Source organism: Tenrec ecaudatus, unplaced genomic scaffold (assembly GCF_050624435.1).
Source record: "Tenrec ecaudatus isolate mTenEca1 unplaced genomic scaffold, mTenEca1.hap1 Scaffold_669, whole genome shotgun sequence".
In the NCBI taxonomy this organism is placed as follows: domain Eukaryota; kingdom Metazoa; phylum Chordata; class Mammalia; order Afrosoricida; family Tenrecidae; genus Tenrec; species Tenrec ecaudatus.
Window position 1 is genome coordinate 103,080 of NW_027459558.1, and position 20,895 is coordinate 123,974.

The following is a 20,895-nucleotide window of genomic DNA, read 5'->3' on the forward strand; positions in this document are numbered from 1 at the left end:
TGGCACATCACTCATAGCTCCTGGGATCATCAGGCAATATGGCAGACCCTTGCCTAAAGTCCAAAGAACCCAAGAGCAACAGATAAAATGCAAGATGTAAGCTCAGCAGAAAAAATGAATGTGCTTAGCATAGCTTCTATTTATATATCAAGTAGACTATACCCCTGAGGAAACAACATTTGGTCCTGTAACCCAAGTCAGGGGTTGCAATCTACTCTCATCTCATAGCTACTTTGCTGCTCACTGCAGATCTCATAATAGAGTTGATTACATTATGTTAGGTAACATGGAAAAGCCTTACTGCCAAAGCATGGTGCAGCCAAGTCGACACAAAACCTAACAGTAGTCATAGTTCTTGAAGATTTTCCTTGAAGATTTTCAGGACACAAGAAAACAGATGCACTACAATGTTCCAAACACTATTATAAATAATCTACATATATCATCACAATTTATTCTCACAATAATTTTTTAGGGCAGTGGGCTTTTCTTGTTACTGGATGTAATCAAGTTGGCTCTGATTTGTAAAGACCCTGTGTACTGTCAGCCCTGTGGACCAATGGGTTTTATTTCCATGAACTCTAGAAATCAGTGATCAATCACATAAAGCAAAAGAAATAAAAAGGAGGAGCAGAAAAATAAAAACAAATAAATGATCAAAACAATCCCTCAAAAGCTAAGAGGGAGTTTAAAGTTCTATGCTTATTAGTAGTAGTATTTATGCTATATTATATAAGTAAGCTAGTGATGATTTGAAGAATACAGGAAGATGTGCATGGGTTATATGTAAGCACTATGCCATTTTATATCAGGAACTTGAACAGCCACAGCTTTTTGCATCTGCAGGTATACTGTAACCAATCCATGGAGGGGGAGGACACTGAATGAGAACTGGACAACAGAAGGACACATTTCTGGGTCCTGCACTATTCCTACATCACTGCTATGTTTGACCCCATTGTTTCTGCCATTGTGACAGTCCATCTTGCTGAGGGACTACCTCTGTTTTGCTGCATCTCTACTTTACCACGCATGATACCCTTCTCCAGGGACTGGTCTCTCTTGAAAACATGTCTAGGACGAGTCAACCAGGGTGCCCTATAGCACTGAGGAAACACACAACATTCCTCTAGTGCTTTAATGCTTCCTCCCTTCCCACTGTCATGACCCCAACTCTACCTACTAATCTGGCTAGACCAGAGTGTGTTCACTGGTATAGATAAGTGTTTTCAAGACATGGAATCCAGGACAGATAAATCTCACAGAGACATTAATGGGAGTATCAATACCATGAGGCTAGGGGGAAGGTTGGGGGAGAATGGGGAGAAAGGGGAATAATCACAACAATCAACATATAACACCCCCCGGGGGTGAGGATAAACAACAGAAACATGGGTAGTAGATGGTGTAAGATATGAAAAGAATAATAATTTATAATTTATGAAAGGGTTCACCGGGGTTGAAGGTTGGGGGAGGAAGAGAAAGAAAACTAGCTGATACCAAGAGCTCAAGTAGAAAGAAAATGTTTTGAAAATGTTGATGGCAACATATGTACAAAATGCTTGATACAATTGATGTATGGTTTGCTATAAGAGCTGTAAGAGAACCCAATAGAGTGATAAAAAAAGAAGAGTAACCTTGAAAAAAACAAAGTACATGAGACAAAGTCTAGCCATCCTTGACTCAAAGGAGCATTCTGGCTGTACTTCTTCCAAGACAGATTTATTGGTTCTTTTGGCAGTCGATGATTCTTTCAGTCTTCTTTGGTGGGGTTGGTAGTGGATCCAGGTAAAATAAAATCTATTACAATTTCCCTATTTTCTTGTGATGGTTTGTGTGCCCATCAATATTTTGCCCACATTATTTTCAATATTGCCCCTTGAGGCTTGAGTATTTTTTTCTGCTTCAGAAAATCTGAATGAATGTTTCTTTACCCTTGATTTCTATATACAGCTCTTTAACATTTTGCTATAATACTCTGCTTTTTCTTTTGTATTTTCTCTTTGGAATCTCTGTTTAGCTCATGTCCTCCAGTTAGTTTAGCGAGTCTATAGCCAGGAGCAAGTATGGAGGCATTTTCTTAACTTCCATTTGTTCTTTTCTTTCTTTGCTCGTTAGTGATTATTTCCTTCCTTTCTGTAGTATGTCCTCAATGTTTATTTGGTCATCAGTCAAGATTACTCATCATGTCAGAGTTATTTTGTGTCTGGACATGAAATTCAGGTAGGATATATTAAGGGCTCTGTTTGGTTATCTAGATTTATTTTGATTTTCATTAGCTTCAACTAGAACTTGCATGTGAACTATGTGTGGTCTCTGTTGTAGTAGGCCTTTGGCTTTGTTTGGACGGATGTATTAAGATTTTCTATGGTCTCTTGTGACAGATAGAACTGATTTTATTTTGTGTATTCCATGTGTATCTGGTGTGGTCCATATGTATGGTCATCACTCATGTATTTGAAAAGAAGTTTCCAATGTTTTATGTCATTCATTTTGAAAAAATCCTATCATGCAATTTCTGGCCTTGTTCCTACCACTAACATGATGTTTGCTATTTACTGATCTTTTTATTTCCACTTTTTCATTCCAGCCATCAATGATTATTAATGCATCTTGATTGCATGTTTGATTAATTTCAGATGGCAGAACTTGATAAAAACTTCCAACTGCTTCACCTTTAACATTAGTGGTCGGCGCATTCATTTGAGTAGTGGTATCTTACCTCATTGCCTGCAGGTGTATGAGCATTGTCCTGTGACTACCATTGCTGTACTTCAAACAGATCTTGACGTGTTCAATTTGACCATGATTGTGGTACAATTCTGCTTCAATTTTGCATCCAGGCACAGTAGACCATGAGACTGTATGATTGAAAATACTCATTATCAGTTCATTTAAGCTTAGACTATTGATCGTTAAGAATGCTCTTTTATCTTTTGACAAGTTCTAGTTTTCCCGGATTCATACATTCTATTTCCCACCTTCCAATTGCTCATGGATTTTAGAAGAGATTTTTTTGTTATTTTGAGTTGTGGCACATCAGGGAATGGCCCCAAGGCTGTCCTCCATCCTATTGTTTGTTATGTGTGGCTGAGCTGTGAGGAAGCATCTCTTCCCCAGTTACATGGTGAATGCTTTTCAACCTGAGAAATGTATCTTCTGACAAAACATCAGACAATGCTGTACTGCTTATTATATGTTTCAATTGGTCACATTTTCAGAGTAGACCATTATATCTTACTTCCTCGTCTGTCTCAGTCTAGAAGCTCTATTGAAACCTTCCACCATGTATGATCCAATTGGCAGTAGAAATAAAAGTGGCATAGCTGTCAGAATTCCAACAACAATGATATTTTGGGACTCCAAAGTGACCAAAGGAACATATTTTAAAGACGTTTTAGGAAAATAAAATATTGCATGAGCTAGCCAGACAAGCTGGATTATATGATTGGAAGATTGAAAATGAGGAGGAATTGAAGCACTTGCTGATAAAAATTAAGGACTGTAGCCTTCATTACGGATTGCAATTCAATGTAAGGCAGACCAAAATCCTCACAGCTGGATGAATTGTTAACATCATGGTAAATGGGGGAAAGGTCAAAGTTGCCGAGGATTGATTTGACTTTGATCCATAATCAGTTCTCATGGCAGCAGCAATCAAGAAATCAAAAGATGTGTTACACAAGGCAAATCTGCTACACAGACCTCTTTAGAATATTGAACAACAAGGATGTTACTTTGAGGACTGACCCAAGCCATGATTGTCCATTGCCTCATATGCATGTGAGAGTTGGACAATGAATAAGGAAGCCCATAGAAGAGCAGATGCATTTGAAATATGGTACTTAAGAATACTGCTGAAAGTGTCATGGACTCCAAGCCAGTCAAACAGATCAGTCTTGGAAGAAGTAAGGCCAGAGTGCTCCTGAGAGGCAAAGATGGCAAGTCAAGTCTTGCAAACTGTGGCCATGTTGTCAGAAGAGGTACATCCCTGGAGAAGAACATCTTTTTTAGTAAAGTAGAGGGGTGGCTAGAAAGACCTTTAAGAAGATGGCGTGACGCAGTGGCGGAGTCAATGCGCTCAGGCAGAGGAACAATGGTGAGGATGACGCAGGACCTTGCAGTGCCTCATTCTGTTGCTCTGGGTTGGAGCTGACTTGATGTCACCTAATGGCAACATTAGCAAGTTAAAGGCTAAACAATCTATCAGTAATTTATTTTCCAATAGCATTATTCACCTGTTCATTCTTTGTGGCTGTAAAAAGCTTTCTTGAATAATCGTTTTTTGCACTGGAAAATCTTTCGCCATATACCCTCAGCCTTGATTTTGCTCTTTCAGTCTTTTTTATTCCTCAAACTGCAGAATATTGAAAGAGAGTACAATTCAATCCTCGTGGATACTGTGGTACTAATGTTTTCTGCCATGGTGACACACCTGTGAAAAGATATGGGTAATGTCTAACCTGTCAATCAAGTCATAGACTAATGATTTCTCTTTGACAATGTGTCCTATTTATAAGAGACCCTGTGGATACCACATCCCTCTCTCTTGCCCATCTCCTTCCTGCTTTTGAGGCTGGTGGCCCATGTAAATGTTAATGTAACACTATTAGGATACAGGTTCTGTATCATTCATTTCATATATTTAAAGTGTATGATAAAATGTATTTTAGTATATCGAAAAGTTATGCAGATGTTGTCATGGTAAAGTTTATCATATTTTCAGCCAATGCAGAAGTCATTTTCCATTTTGCCCAAGCATTTTCTCCTCACCTCAGGCAACTACCTATCTGTTCCTTAATTTTTTATGAGATTTTCCCATTTTAGATATTTCATATAGACATACATTTTTGGTGTCTGACTTCTTTCATTTAACATAAAGTTTATGATTCCCCCATGTGTAGCAAGAATGAGTACTTGATTATTTTTTATTGCTAAATAATATTCTGCACTGTGGACATAGCATATTTTATCTGTCCATACCTTTGGGGATAGGTATTTTGGCTATTTCCACTCTTTTTGGTGCTATCAACGATGCTGCCTCAACACTTCTGCACACATTTTGTGTGGAAATCCATTTCTTTCTCTTGGTCTATAGCTGGAGGTCGACTTTCTGGGAAACATGATCGCTCTATCTTGAACGTTTTTTGAAGAACTCCGAGGATGTTTCTAAATTGGTTTCAACATTTTCCGTTCTCCTCAGCAGTGTATGTATGAGAGCCAAATTTCTTCCCATCTTTGCCAACACTGATTACCTACCCTTTCTATTATAGAGCTTCTGTTTAGTGGGAAAGGGTCCTGCTAACCTCAGGGTCAGTTGTTTGAAACCACCAGCTGCTTTATGAGGGAAAGATGAGGCTTTCTACTTCCGTAAAGATTTACAATCCGAGGGACCCACAGGGAAGTTTCACCCTATCCTTTAGGGTCACCATGAGTTGGAATCTCCTAGATGGCAGTGGAGGAGTTGTGAAATGGAATGTGATTTACATATATCCCTGATGACTCATGATTTGGAGAATATTTTCATGTAATTATTAACCTTTTTGTATGCTCATTTAAGAAGTACCTATTCAAATACGGTTTGTTTTAAAATTAGGTTATTTTTCATTTTTACCAAGAACTTGTAATAGTTTTGGCATACTCTAGTTACAAATTCCTTATCAGATACAGGATTTGCAAATATGTTCTTCTGTCCTGTGGGTTATATTTTCATTTATTTGGTGGCACCCTTTAAAAATAACATTTTTTTAAAGTTTGATCAGGCCTAATTTTATCTATATTTTTATTTTGTTGTTTTTGCTTTTATTACTATAGTGATAAAGCTTTGCCTAATTCAAGTACACTATTAGGATTTACTCCTTTTTTATTTTCCAAGAGATTTATACTTTTAGCTCCTACATATAATTCATTTTGAATTTTTGGTACAGACAGTCTACAAATTGTCATAAACATACAGAAAAATTTAATCCAGGGCTTTAAACTTGCTTTGTCATTGCTGTAGGAGTTAAACAGGAAAAGATCAGACTTTTTATAGCATGCATGACTAGTCAAGGTGACCAGAACAGGAAACATTACAGGTGGAAGCCCTGGAGTGGGAGACTTGGAAGAGGTATAGGTAGGCCTTCTAGAAGAGAACCACACATAGGAAGCATCACTGTCTATTGAGATCTTTGAGTAGGGCACTGCCTTGTTTGAAGCTCTGCTTCAGTGTCATGTCAATACCATCACTTTGAAATCATTGGACCAACCTCTAAGCACAGTACATTCATTACCACAATCACCTTCAGTTGCTATGAATGCAGCTTTTAAAATATTGAAAATGCTTCTAGCTTTTCCTTGCTCTAAGGTTGAATAAGAACTATATACACCTGTTTCAACTGACCTACAAATTCTAAAAGAAGCAATATTAATGGGGTTGCCTGTATACCGCGAGAAAGTGATCCAACTTCATTCTTTTGCACGTGAATATTCAGTTTTTTAAGGATTGATTTTTTTATTATTCTGTTTCCCCATTGGATTTTGCACTCTTGTTGGAAAAAAAAAAAAGTAAATGTGATTTTTAATTTATCCATATATATATTTGACTATCCTTTTGAGTATGCCACAGATGTGCTAATTAGTGAAACTTGGAACTACATCTCAGTTATCTACTGCTGTCATAATAAAAAATATAAGTGTGTAGCTTTAAAGAGTAGCAATTTATTTTCTCACTATTCCAGAGGTGAAAAATCTAAATTAAGTTCCTGGTTGATGACTTCTGTAGGCCTCCCTTCTGACTTCTGGTAACTGCCAGCATTCTCTGGTTTTCCTGTGTGCTTCCAATGCATCTGTGCTTCATTCCTTTCTATTTGTGCTCCTGGCTATTCTGTTTGTTATGTAAAACATGACTCCAATGTGATTAGGCTTAGGATCCATGCTATTCTGATATAATCTCACTGACGTAATAAAAGAAAACCTCCTTTTGATGATAGACAATTAGCTGGTGATCAGATTGAATGATGGAATTTTGCAAAACCATCAATTTCTTCATTTCCAGCAACTTAAATGGTTATTATTCATGTAGGCCTCACCAGATGGAATACACAGGTATCAAATTAACTACATCGGTGGGAAGAGATAATGGATTAAGCTTAATATGAACAGCCAAGATGAGAACAAGTGCTAACTGTATTTATATGTTAGCTCACATTGGCATTGAAAAAACAATGAAAACAAGTCCATGACAGCCAAAATTCAACTGTGAGTATATCCCACCTGAATTTAGGGACCATCTCTAATACAGAATTGACTCATTGAACACTAATGACCTGGTAAACTGTGGGATGGCATCAACAACATCAAACATGAAGAAAGCAAATTTCATTGAAAAGACAGGATAAAGAGAAAAGATCAAAGTGGATGTCAGAAGGGGCTCTGGGACTGGCTCCTGATAGAAGAGTCTCACTCTCAAACTCACTACCATCGAGTCAATGCTGACTCATAGCAATCCCTGTGGATTTCTGAGACTGTAACTATTTATGGGAGTAGAAAGCCCAGTCTTTTTCCTTTGGATCTGCTGGTTACTTTGAACTCTCAACCATGTAGATTACAGCCCATTGCGTAATCACTACACCACCAATGCTCCATTGATAAGAGAATACAAAGTATTATAATTAAATGAGCAAAGACAAGAAATTAGAAAACAAAATGGAAAAATATGCTTAGCATATCTCTATGAAATGGAAAAAACTCACGTCTTGAGTTTTAATATTAAAATATTCTATGGGGGGAAAAAACATCAAAAGAATGAGGAAGGCTCAAGTACTCCCTCAATGCAAGAATGCTTTGTTCTATGAAACAGGCATTTCATGATGCTCACCTTCCCAACATGACCACTAAAGACAAAGTGGTGCATAAGCAAATGTGAAGAAAGCTGATGGAGCCCAGCTATCAAAAAATATAGCATTTGGGGTCTTAAAGACTTGAAGGTAAACAAATGGCCATCTAGCTGAGAAGCAACAAAGCCCACATGGAAGAAACATACCAGTCTGTGTAATCACAAGGTGTCAAAGGGAACAGTTATCAGGCATGCATCAAAGAACAAAAAAATCAAATCATTGTGAATGTGGGGAGTGCAGTTTGGGGACCCAAGACCCATCTGTAGGCAACTGGACATCCCCTTATAGAAGGGTTGCAGGGAGGAGGCAAGCCAGTCAGGGTGCAGTGTAGCAAGGATGAAACATACAACTTTCCTTTAGTTCCTAAGTGCTTCCTTCCCCCCCTACCCTCCACTATCATGATCCCTATTCTACCTTACAAACCTGGCTAGACCAGAGGATGTACACTGGTACTGATAGGAACTGGAAACACAGGGAATCCAGGACAATGATCCCTTCAGGACCAGTAGTGAGAGTGGCTATACGGGGACGGTGGAGGGAGGGTGGGGTAGAAAGGGGGAACCAATTACAAGGTTCTATATATAACCTCCTCCCTGGGGGACAGATAACAGAAAAGTGGGTGAAGGGAGACATTGGACAGTGTAAGATAAGACAAAATAATAATAATTTATAAATTATCAAGGGTTCATGAGGGAGTGGGGAGCAGGGAGGGAGGGGAAAATGAGGAGCTGAAACCAAGGACTCAAGCAGAAACCAGATATTTTGAGAATGATGATGGCAACACATGTACAAATGTACTTGACACAATGGATGTATGTGTGTATTGTGATAAAAGCTGTAGGATTCCCCCAATAAAATGGTTTTATAAAAAATGTGGAAGGAATACACATTTAATGTATCAAGAAGAACTGGTCAATATTAAACCATTTCAATGATACTGAAGGAAACAGTCCAAGTTCTACTGAAGGCATTAGCCAAAAACAAAGATCCAGGAATTGATGGAATATTGAAACAAATGTCTCAACAAACTAAAGAAGCACTGGAATCAATCTCTGGCCTATGCCAAGAAATCTGAAAAACAGTGTCTTAGACAAGTTATGGGAAGAGATCTGTATTTGTGTCCATTCCAAAGAAAGGTTATTTAGCAGAATGCACAAATCAGTGAACAATATCATTAACAGTTGTAGAAAAGCATTGTGAGGGAGCTACCAGAAATTCAAGTCCATTCAAAAGAGGACCTGGACTTAGGGATATCATTGCTAACAGCAGATGGATTTGATTGAATGAAGAGATCAGCAAAAATTTTAACTTATATTTTATTGACTATACAATAGTGCATCATAACAAACTGGATGGATTGTAACAATCTATGGATAATATTTCCAAGAATAGAAATTCCATAGCACTTCAACACGCTTCTGTATAATCTGCAAATTGACCAAGAGACAATTGTTTGAATAGAACAAGGATATATTATGTGTTTTAATATCAGGAAAAGTATGCGCGAGGGTTATATACTATGAGAATTTCTGTTTGCTGTTAAGTTGGCTGGGGCAGGATCCTCCCATGATGTGATAACATAATGTAATAACCTTCCTGATGGAGTCTTACGTGAACAGCCAAGCAGTTGTGGGAAGAATAAAGTAAACTCTTTCCCCATTAATTAAGCTTAAGATCTGACCCATGAGCTTGAACTGCACAGGACCTACCTGCTTCTATAACTGTATGAGCCACCTTCTTGATATAAATTTCTTTTTTTATATACACAAAAATAAGCATCATTGGTTTTGCTTCTCTGATTTATATCCCATCACTGTACCTATTCAACCAAGAAGCTGGATGATATGAAAAAGAATGAGACACCTAGATCGGAGGAACACTTATTAACAACCTTTGAGATGTAGATGACAAAACCTTGCTTGCTGAACTAAAAGAGGACTTGAAGTACTTGCTGATAAGGCTCAAGGACTGGATCCTTCAGTACAGAATTTAATTCTATGTAAATAATACCCAAATCCTCACAATGGCAGCAATAGACAATACTATGATAAAGGAGGAAAGATTGAAGCTGTCAAACATTTCCTATTGCTTGGATCTACAATCAATATCCATGAAAGCAGCACTCAGGAGATCCAATTGTGTATTGCATTGGGAAACTCTGCTGCCCAAGAGCTCTTTAAAGTGTCGAGAAGCTAGGATGTCACCTGGTGGAGTAAGGTGTACCTTCCTCAAGCCGTGGTTTTTTCGGTTGCCTCATGTGCATGTGAAATAAGAAAGGCTGAAGAAGAATTGATATATTTCAATTATGGTGGTGGTGAAGAATATTAAAGTACTATTGTCTTTCTGAAGAGCGAATAACTCTGTCTTAAATCAGAATGCTCCTTGCAATCAATGCTAAGACTCTGTCTCACATCCCGTGCACATGCTATCAGGAGAGACCAGTCCCTGGAGAAGGATGTCGTGCTGGTTGCAGAGGAGGAACAGTGGGAGAAAGGAAAACCCGGGAAATGGATAGACACGGTGGCTGAAGGAATGCACTCAGATGTAGCAGCAAGTGTGAGGTTGGGGAGGACCGGATCATCGAATGCACTGTTGTATGTGGGTCATTAGAAGTTGGACAACCTCACTGCACATAACAAGCTAACGACATCATCTCCTCCCAAGGAAAGCCTGCCTATCTACTTTTGAAAAATCATTGAGGGTAAACTCTTCGACACACAATCATATATGTACTCACTAAAATGACAATGAGTCAGCACTAATTTATGGTAATTAGTTAGGTTAGGTTTATATATAATTATTTTTATGGGTTTTTTTTTCTCGGGGTTCCATAGAACTGCTCAAGCTGCCATATCAGAAATGGAATTTCTGAACTAGATTTTCAGTCCTTAATGAAAGTTTATCAATGATTCTGAATCTGATAATAGCCTGGTGTGGTAATAATTTCTTTCAGAAGAATTTACACTAGACTAGTCCAAATGAGGTGGAAATCATTGGTGTGCCTAATAGCCAACTCTTCTGAGATGCTGATCTACTCCATTTTCCTCCGCCTCCTCCTTTGAATAATTCCTTAATGTCCCTGGGGCCTCCCATTTGCTGCAATGCCCACAGAGCCTTTTAGATCTTTGAGCACGTGTCTCATGTGGTTGGTGGGTGGCATTTAGTCCAAATCTGAAGGTCAGGCAGCAGTGAGCCACAGGCAGGGTCCAGAGCCAGAAACCAAAGATGTCCAAAACTCACCACAGGTTTCTTGCTTCTACCAAAGCTCAGCCAGCAAATAAAGGTCTGATTTTGCAGGTGAGGCTATGTGTGTTATAACTGTATGATGGAACCAGTATCCCTATAACGCCGAGTGTGACATTTTCGTAACCTTTAATTAAATGTATATATATATATATAGATAGATAGATAAACTATGAAAGTAAAGAATAAAAACAAAATTTTTTCCTGAAATTAAAAATTCTTGTGTTTTATGGTTAAATATCCAAGGAAAACAAAGGATGTTTTTAAAATCACACTCTCCATCAAGGTAGAGTAGGGCTCAAGGAAACCAAGGGCATGGCTTGATTCACCCCTTCAACAAAAAGCGAAGTCTAACTCCCACTATAGTACTGCCCCCTGGTAGAGAGAAGACCTCCAACAAGGGACCATGACCACAGGCATATAAAGTCCAGAAGTGGGAATCGTGGCTAGAAGTTACCATCTTAATTGACTACAACTCACCCTGTTTGGTGGGGACTTGGACTCAGTAACCTTATAGGTTATTTATTTCCATACTAAGGAAACCATGGGGAGAACTAGCACCCAGGCAAACAACACAACAACAACAGCAAAAGGAAGCAATATTGAACCCTACCTACCTAATTACTCTTAATCTCAGCACACCTTCACACTTTTGGGGGTACTTGCTTTCAGTTTGATGAGCTTACATGTTGCTCTTTAATTAGACAGGAATCCCTCATGAGTAGTGGAAACATGAACATTAATCTCCATGCTATGTAAAGGACTAGTATATATTTAAATATGCTTACAGGAATGCCAAGGAAACAAAAGATGTGGATTCATACCCTGTACTAAAGTCGAGTCTTTTTTTAAAGATAATTTTATTGGGGGCTCTTATAGTTCTTATAACAATCCGTACATCGATTGTATCAAGCATATTTGTACATCATTCTTTTCTAAACATTTTCTATTTGAGCCCTTGGTATGAGTTCTGCTTCGCACCCCCCACCCTTGTGACCGCTTGATAAATTATAGATTATAAGTATTTTTATACCTTACAATGACCAATATTTCCCTTCCCCACTGTTTCTGTTGTTCCTCCCGCTCTGGGGGTGGAGGGGGTGATTTTATGTCAATCATTGTGATCCATATTAATCCCACCCTTTTAGGCATGAACTGGGACCTGGAGACTTAGGGATGAAAGAGTTAGATTCTTTTTTGGCAGTAGCTGGTCATTTCCAGATGAGAATGTCTACCATTGTTATTGCTTGGCATTTTAAGACACGATGTATTTTTCAGATGAAAACACCTAAATTTTTAGCTATTGTCAGCAAACTTTAAAAAATAAATAAAACTTTCCAAATGCTTGAGGTTTAGCACAGCATGCTTGTCTTTTTGTCTGCCCAGGAGATAAGTTGAAGATGTAATTTAATAATATGTCTTCCTCAAAGGAGGGAAATCATCTTTCAGTGGGCAACAAGTGGATAGCTTGCATGAACTCAGGAAGCCTCTATAAACCGGGGTGGGAAGATAGGCTCCCTATTGGGCCACTAAGCACAAGGTCAACCGTAGAACCCACTGCTGCTAGGGGCAACCAGGAGCCTTTCTGCTCCTGTCAAGATCTGTGACCTCAGAACCCCCAGGGGCAAGTCTACTCTGTTGTTAGGGTTGCTCTGGATTGGAATTGACTTCAGGGTAGTGAGGTTTGAGGTTGTTTTGGAAACTGGGGTGGAAAGCTGTACAGAACTGAAGGATTGTCTTACGTTTTTCTAAATTAGGTTGTTACAGGCTTGATTTGAATACTAAAAATGAACTTTATGATACAAGTAATTCTATTGTGCTTTCTTGGACAATCATTTATAATACACTAAATTCAATATTGTGGATAAAATATCTGAATAAAAATATACTCAATGTTGAGCTTCTTTTCTTGGTCAAAATCTCCCCCATTCTACTGTTGCATTGTATATGTTTTGAATGAATTGACTAGTAGGCATTTTTTCATAGTTCTTTTGGGATGTAATATAAGAATTTATTGTTATCAGTTGTTATGAGAAAAACATATAATTCTGAACTAATGACCTGAGAGCTAAAGAATAAATGCTACATTATAAAAAACAAGTTCCCAAGGACATAATTATGTTATTACTTGCAAACAGAGAGTTTCTGGTTCATTAAGTTAGAAAGGGGAAAAAAGTATAAATGATAAAGGTGAAAAATTTATTTTTTCATTGTTCATGTCTTTTTCCCCCTTGACCAATAAAAAACAAGCAGGAGGTTTTTTACACTAAATGAAAATGTAAATGGTGAAGCTTTCTTAAAGCCAGCTTCATGTGTCTGTTCCCATAGTTTGATTATGTGGAATTTGACCTTTATTTAAAGAGCATCTCTGTTGAATGATAATTGATGGTGCTTTGAGTGAGAGTTTATGACAGTACTTCTACTTATTAAAAATATTTTCCTTAAGGTGAAGATGTTTCTTTTTAACTTTTGTCCTAGCTTAACCTTTGGAAAGATCGTGTGAGCTCAGTTGCATTTATAGATTTAATTAGCATATTGTAGGCTTTTCCTGGTCATTAATAAAGATTTGGGGGATGACTAGATTTAGTCCTAATCCTGATAACTCACAAGTTTATTTCACTTGGGAAGTCATTCATTCATCCTTTTTATCTTGCTGGGTTTGAGCTTTATTTAATTATAGTAATTCAAACCCATTAAAATTTTAAAATTTTCTTTATATAAAGGTAGTCTCCTAATTACTAATTTACCGGCATTACTTGTGACCCTATTAGAAAACGACAGTGCTTTGTTTTACTTATTCAAGCACGTACCCCCTGTTGGGTTTTGTAGTCTTATGAGGTTAAACCCAATGGTAAGATAATGACTGACTAAAAGTAATAATATAAAAAAAAAAAGATTCCAAGGCAATCAGCCCATTCTGCTGCCTATAATTTAGAACACATGAACCTTCTGTAAGGTTGAGGTGTCGATCAGCATAGTAATTTATCTAATTCTTTTGCTGTGTGACTTCTCTAAGCATATCTTATTTGATACTACACAGGCAAGAAGGGAATTTATAGTGTAGTTAACCTATCCATATGCTTCCTGTGCAGTATCAAATTAACTCTCTATTAATATCTGCTTGACTCTACCCTGAAACACACACTCCATTATGTATTTTCAAATATTTCTGAATTAAGCTTGTATACAACCTTATCTGGTTAATTCCTTAAGCCACTTGACATTGGAAGGAAGAAAGGTAGTAGAGGGAATAAAAGTCAGATTGTGCACAATTCCTCTCTACAGCCCTTAATAGCCGTAGACTTCCTAGCTGTATCCTTGCGGAAGTTGCTTAGGCTCTTTGTTCCTCTCTAAAATGGGAATTAAAATAAGAGTTGCTGTTATTTCCCATTGAGTCAAGGTATAACAGAATGATACGTAAACATGAACGATTGAAGCAGTTCCGGGTTTTATGCCATCTTCTTGATCATTGATATATCTGAGCTCATTGATTAGCAATTGTGTCAATTCTTTCTGTGTTGGTTTCCCTTGTTTCAGTGACCCTCTGTTTACCACACATGACTTCCTTTGGCAGAAACTAGTCTTTTGATATTGTTATGTCGGCAGTGAGCAAGCTATGTGCTATGTGGCCATTAGTCATTAGAGAGCTGAGAATCAAAATAATGAGATCTATCTCCCACAAGCAATTATAGCAAAGTTCAAAACGAAAAGCAACAAGTACTGGTCAGAGTACGGGGAGATTGGAGCTCCTCACAGCCTGGTGGTGAGACTATACAATGGTGCGAGCACTGTGGAAAAGGTCTGAATTTTCCTTCAAAAGAAGTAGAAATATCAGATGATCTAGCAATCTTGCCACTAGATTTATATACCGGAGACATGAATTGATATATGCATGCTAATACTCACTGTGTTATTCACAGTAGCAAAGATGGAAACAACCTAAGTGCCCCTTAATGGATGAATGGATAAACAATTGTGATACGTACACACAACTCTAAGATTGATGAATCCATGAAACACCTCATAACACACATCAACCTGGAGGACATCATTCACCAAAGGACAAATATTGTATAAGACCACTATTATAAAATTTCAGGAAAAAGTTTCTACACAGAAAGAAACGTTCTTTAATAATTACCAGGGATGGAAAAAGGAAGGAGGGAAATCACTAGAAAGTAGACATGTATTAACTTTGGTTAAGTAATAGGTGATAAATTTTGTATTGTTATACTTTGCAATTCTCAACAGAACTGGGTTTGTTTTCTATAATTAGAGTTATTATGAGAGTTAAACAAGTTAATATGAGTCAGTCACTCACTTAAAATACTGTCTAATGGAAAATAAGCACTCCATAATTATTATTGTGCCTTGTAGACTTATTCTTATGTCACATCAAAGTAGACGCTTCCCTGTTCATTTGTCACCCATTTCTCCATTGTGTCTCTCGTAGTAATTCAACTTTATTCATCATGGACAGTTTCAGGCTGTTGAAAGAGGTCTGTAATTCTACCCCTATTCTCCTACCCTCCGGACTCTCCAGGTTTAATCCAGTCATACGACTTGTCATGTAAGTGTTTCACATTATAGATTGTTGGAAAGAACTCCTTAGAAATAAGAATCCATCAAGCTTTCAACTATGATTGTCACTTTTAGGTCATTATGTGGTTTCAAAATTTGTATGGACTAACGGGATGTTGGACATCTCCACAGCTTAAATCCTAATGGATCCTTACATGCGTACTTCACAGCCTACCTCTTCTGGTTGCTTTTGGCCTTGCCACCCCTGCCTTGGATGGTACTGTATTCACTTTTCACATACATGTTTTTGAGAGTAAGCTGATATCTGACATGACTTGACTTTTTTTGTAACATTTTTTTTCCCTTTTAGAGGGGCCAGAAATACATTTACCTCTCTACAGTCATGTTAATACTGCCAACTAAGCTGTATGGAGCATCCATTATATGCTATCACATGTATCGACTTAATCTTCATAACCACTCTACAACATACATATAATGTACATATATAAAGATAATTTTAATATATATATACTATACATATACAACATAGCTACTAAATATGGGAACTAAGACATAGAGAGAGAAAGTAGCAGCAATAAGAGGTGGATTCAGTTTCCGTTCTGGGCGGCCTGACTCTAGGATCCAGAGATGCAGCTTTGTCTATTTACTTGGCACAGCTACTGGGTGCCGTTGTACCATTAGGAGGCGGTCTCATGCAGGGTTAAGTGTATCTCAGATTGTTGCTTCATGTTTGTAAGTGGGAGCAAGCAGGACATGTTACAGGCACTCCGATGTTATGCCTTCACGGCGTCTGTAAAGCACAGAAGTGTACATATGACACAGATTTAATCAAGGAACTAATAGAAATTATTTAAACCAGTAAATTATATACACTTAGTGATTGTGAAGGGGTGAGGATATTCATGGCTGTTACTAATCTCTGAAATGAGAAAAATTCAAAATGAATAAAGAAGCATCAAAATGCTATGTTATTGTTAGATATTTATACTTTACAAGAGGGCTCTGAACTTAGTAAAAAAAAATAAATGATGGCCAAATTGTATCTATTGAACAAGGGCTGTGTTATGCTGGGCTTCTTTCTCCTTGACTTTTGCGGCTATTTTGTTTAGTTTCTCAATTGGTACTGCTCCTTTCCCCAAATAACTAGCTTTACTTCTATGTAACTGAAGTTACGGCATGTCGTCATTTTGGTGGAAAGAGATAATTTGTTGTTTGGATGAAGGAGGAATAAAGCCGCTTGATAATAGCTTTTCAGATTACCTGGGAAAGGCAGTCCTCAGAATACGAACACCAACTTACTGTGCAACCTGCAGTCACTAACAGACTATAAAGCCAGTGGATTTAAATTTTTGACTTACATACAATAGTTCTTGGTGACAAATGGCCACTGCTTTGTGATGCTCATCAGAGCATTCTTTGTTTTATTAATTTACTAATATGTTCAAGATGTTGTAGTGTATCTGGAAAGTTTCTTTTGTGTTTCTATATAAGAATACAATCATTTAAAGTACTAATGTTTGATGATAAATGAACATAACTTTTATATAACTTAGACTTAAAGAGATTTAGGAGCAGAACTTGGTTCAAACAGTACATTTTTGCTCACCTCACCCCTACTCCCATAATGACTGATTTTCACTTTCCAGCAAAACCTCTTCTAATGAGTATCTCTGGATAAGACACTCCATCATTGCTGCACGCAAGGTGGTGACATCCAGCTGGACAGCTAGGATGGGGGAAATGGCAGAAGGTGTTGGAAAAGTTTGATGAAAAGTACAGCTTCCTGTTAATCCTCCTGGAGGAGAATGTCTTAAAACTCTTAAAGTGGTTTCCTGTTGCAGGTAAACTCGTAAAATGTAAGTAGCACTGGGTTTTGATTGAATGAAGACAGATGTTACAGATGCAGTCTCATTTCCAGACAACCCGCAGCTATTTCGTTCCTCTGGCTGTCAGTGGGGCAAACACAGGACATGAGTGTTAGTTAAATATCAGCCCTAACATGTAGGTATAAGCAAGATAGTAAAGCCAATGCGTGTGACCAATAGAAAGGAAAGTTATTTTCGAGGCAATGCTTGAAATTTAAAAAAAGAAGTGGGTTTGGATGAGACTCCTCCCCATGTCTTCTATTTCATTTGTGGTTTTTTTAATACACATGGGTTAAATATAGTGTTAGACATACCTAACACATTCTTGTAAATACTAATGATGTGATGGGGTGGCCCAAATAAAGCTTTAGGTCGTTTTACAGTCGTGTCTTTTTACTCTTTGACATATGTGTAGGATAGCATTCCATCCCCACAAAGATCTTGTCATTTCTGAAGTGATTGTTGGTTGCCGTTCAGCCAGTTTGGGTTCAGGGGTCTTTACATGTGGGATAGCCCTGCTCTACGGGGTTTACCGGCTTGTCTGTGGAGGGGCCTCTAACTGGGTTTAAAGCAGGGACTAAGACTAATTTCAAATGGCCTGTTCATGACCCATGAAAATAAGGACAGTATACAGATCGCAGAGCAACCAAATCTCTCAAGGTGTCAGATTTTGACCAGAGTGGAAATGGAACGCAATGGCCCACTCAGACCTCACAACTTTGAATGTCTGGGCTGGCTCCTGTCTGAGCTGGGCAAAGCCACCTTTCTTCAGTTCAGGTCAAAGCATTGGGCACAGAGGTATTTGGCTGTTAAACAGTATGTATGCAACCCTTGTGTCTGTGAGCCTTGACCAAACTTTTCAAACTGGTTCAAAATCCTGGTTTGAGCTGCCAACCTTTGGTTAGTAGTTGAGCGCTTAATGATCGCACCACTCAGGCATGTGTCCCAAGCACATTCATTTAGGAGACCTATGGAGGTACTTCTCATCCATAATGCCTTTTTTACTGTGATTGAAGTTCTATACTCAGGCTGAGGAAGATGACTCTATCTTTGAGCCATTTTGATAAAGATCGTCAGTGATATGTGCTAAAAGCATAAAGGCTATTTCTGCTCCATAAAAATAGGACAATTAGATTAGGGCAAATCTACCCCATCCACGTGGGTTTGCAGCCTCAGGAGGATGTGCTGCTTGTTCTTCTCTACTGCGTCATTCTTCAGGCTAGTGTTTGTCTGGCTCTCACCCCCAGTAGTCTATTCAAACTGCCTGGGAAAGGCAAAATGACCAAAGACAATAATTGCTTTCTCAGTCCTATCTAACTGCATCTCTGTGCTGCATTTGGATTATTGATCCTTTCTTTATTCTTGGGATTTTATTTCCTCTGACTGCACTATCTGTCGATTCTCCCTCTACCTTTTTGATGAATGCCTGTTGGCTGGCCACTCATGGATTGTGACTCATGTTTTTGCAACAGCAAACAAAACATTGCTTTCCGTTGTTTGCCTCTTCTTATTCATTCAGTATCAGTTGTTTGCGCGCCCACGTAAAAACTTGTCTGCGGACAATAAACACAGGAGGAGCCTTTTACATTCTTCCATGTTGCAGCTCTTCATAACGCTCCTTCAGGTTCACATATTTTAAAACACTTCTTCATCTAGTCACTGATTTTATTCCTCCTGCTACTTTCATCAGAGATTTGTTTCAAACCTCAAAGCTACAAAGCTGGTCATGTTGATCTTCTGCATCATTTCTTTGCTTCCCATTGCCCCTGAAATCAAATCCAAGCTCTTTCCGTGGAAGACACTGACCCCTGTGATGAACCATGGACATTCATTCCTTCAGCCTTGGACTCTCATGCTCCTGGCTTCCAAGTCCAGACTAAGATAGCAATCGATAGCTTGTTTCCCACAAAGACTGTGCCATTTCACCCACCGTGTCCTGGTTTGCCGCATTCCATCTGCTTAGCTTAACCCATTCCAACGTTCTCCAGTGGCTCTTACTCCTGCTTCATCTGTAGAGAAACTTCCTCAAGTGCTTCTGAAAAAATCCGCCATTGAAACCCATTAAACAAGGTTCTCCAACACATGGAGTTAGTTGTCTACTCAAGGCCTGATGCTAGCTTACTCAAGCATCATCTACTACAAGAAGCCTTTGTTCCACTCTCTTACGGGGCAGAGCTCAAACTTTATGTTTTCTTATCATGCTGGACATTTTTCACTTATGTACTTCAGCTATTTGATAATCATTTGAATAACAAGCAAGGGTTTGAATAGAATATTTGCTATTTCTTTATGTTGCTTAATTCTTCAATATTTATTTGCTTTTTAGGAAGCCTTTGCTCCCTCAAACCACCTGCCCCCAAGGTTAAAAATGCAATTTCAGTTCCATAGAAAATTATCCTAGTGAAAAATAGAAAATAATGAACAAGATGATGTGATATGGTAAGTGTGATGATAGAGCTATTAAGAGGGCAATATGGAGCTGTGAGATGCATCTATTTCACCCTTTTTGATTTTGTCTTGGCAAATCATGCTTGGGGTTTCTGGGATGGTGCCATCCCAGCATACCACCCTACCCCAGCATAGGGGTGTGGGGGGGGGGAGAAACCACTCGGTGTTTCTTGTTCTCCTCTTGGAGCATAATCTTCTGATGGCGATGGCAAAGAGATATCAGGAAAGCCTGGATGCTCAATCATATTTTTTCGTGCCTTCGGAAATTCACTGGCCAAGGCAAGTTCCAAATGAAGAGACAGCCACATATGGAGACGTCTGGGAGGTTGCTAACAAGAACCTTCTACATCTCCACAAGGGGCAAGCTGCACTCTCATGCATATTAATGACTTTCACAAACCAGAAAGCCCTGCATTTTATTTCTTCCCATATAACTAGATATGTTGCATGGTAGCTGGGTATGAACACAACAGTGGCTAATGACTGAACTATTAAAATAATATTTTTGAATTTGTGATAAAAAATGAAGAATATGTGAAGTGAAACATTTTGCATTAAGCTCTGTGTATGAACATAAAATACTATTTTCCTCCTCTGTTTCTCTCCTCTCTTAGGTTCTATTTTTATCATGTACTATGTCAACATAGTCAGGATGAGACAATTGTTGTTTTTCTACTGCATATCCTTTCTGTAGTTTTGGATTTAAGATTGACCCATAGGTAAAGGAGTTTCTTTTTGTAGAATAATAAGGCTATAATTGACAGGCAATTAATTCTAAGTCACAATTAATTCTGTGACTTACTGTGGTTAGGATTTACATATCAAATTGCTCAAATATTCCACAGAAAAGAGAGAGTTTTAATTAAAGAGACCATAAAGCTTGTCTCCTTCAACATCCCATCAGACTGGTGATTTTG

At 38.2% G+C, this 20,895-nt stretch overlaps 1 protein-coding gene across 2 annotated transcripts in view; it reads left to right on the top strand.

Annotated features, from left to right (window-relative positions):
* Positions 1–20,895, top strand: part of LOC142436795 (thyrotropin-releasing hormone-degrading ectoenzyme-like) — a 170,115-nt gene that overhangs the window by 72,556 nt on the left and 76,664 nt on the right. Inside the window, exons 2-3 of one of the 2 annotated variants that reach the window (XM_075540239.1) lie at positions 15,574–15,690; positions 17,312–17,521. The exons of the other annotated variant lie outside the window; for it this stretch is intronic. The gene's annotated coding sequence lies outside the window, so the exon portion shown is untranslated. The remainder of the gene's footprint in view (positions 1–15,573; positions 15,691–17,311; positions 17,522–20,895) is intronic. 2 annotated transcript variants of the gene reach the window in all.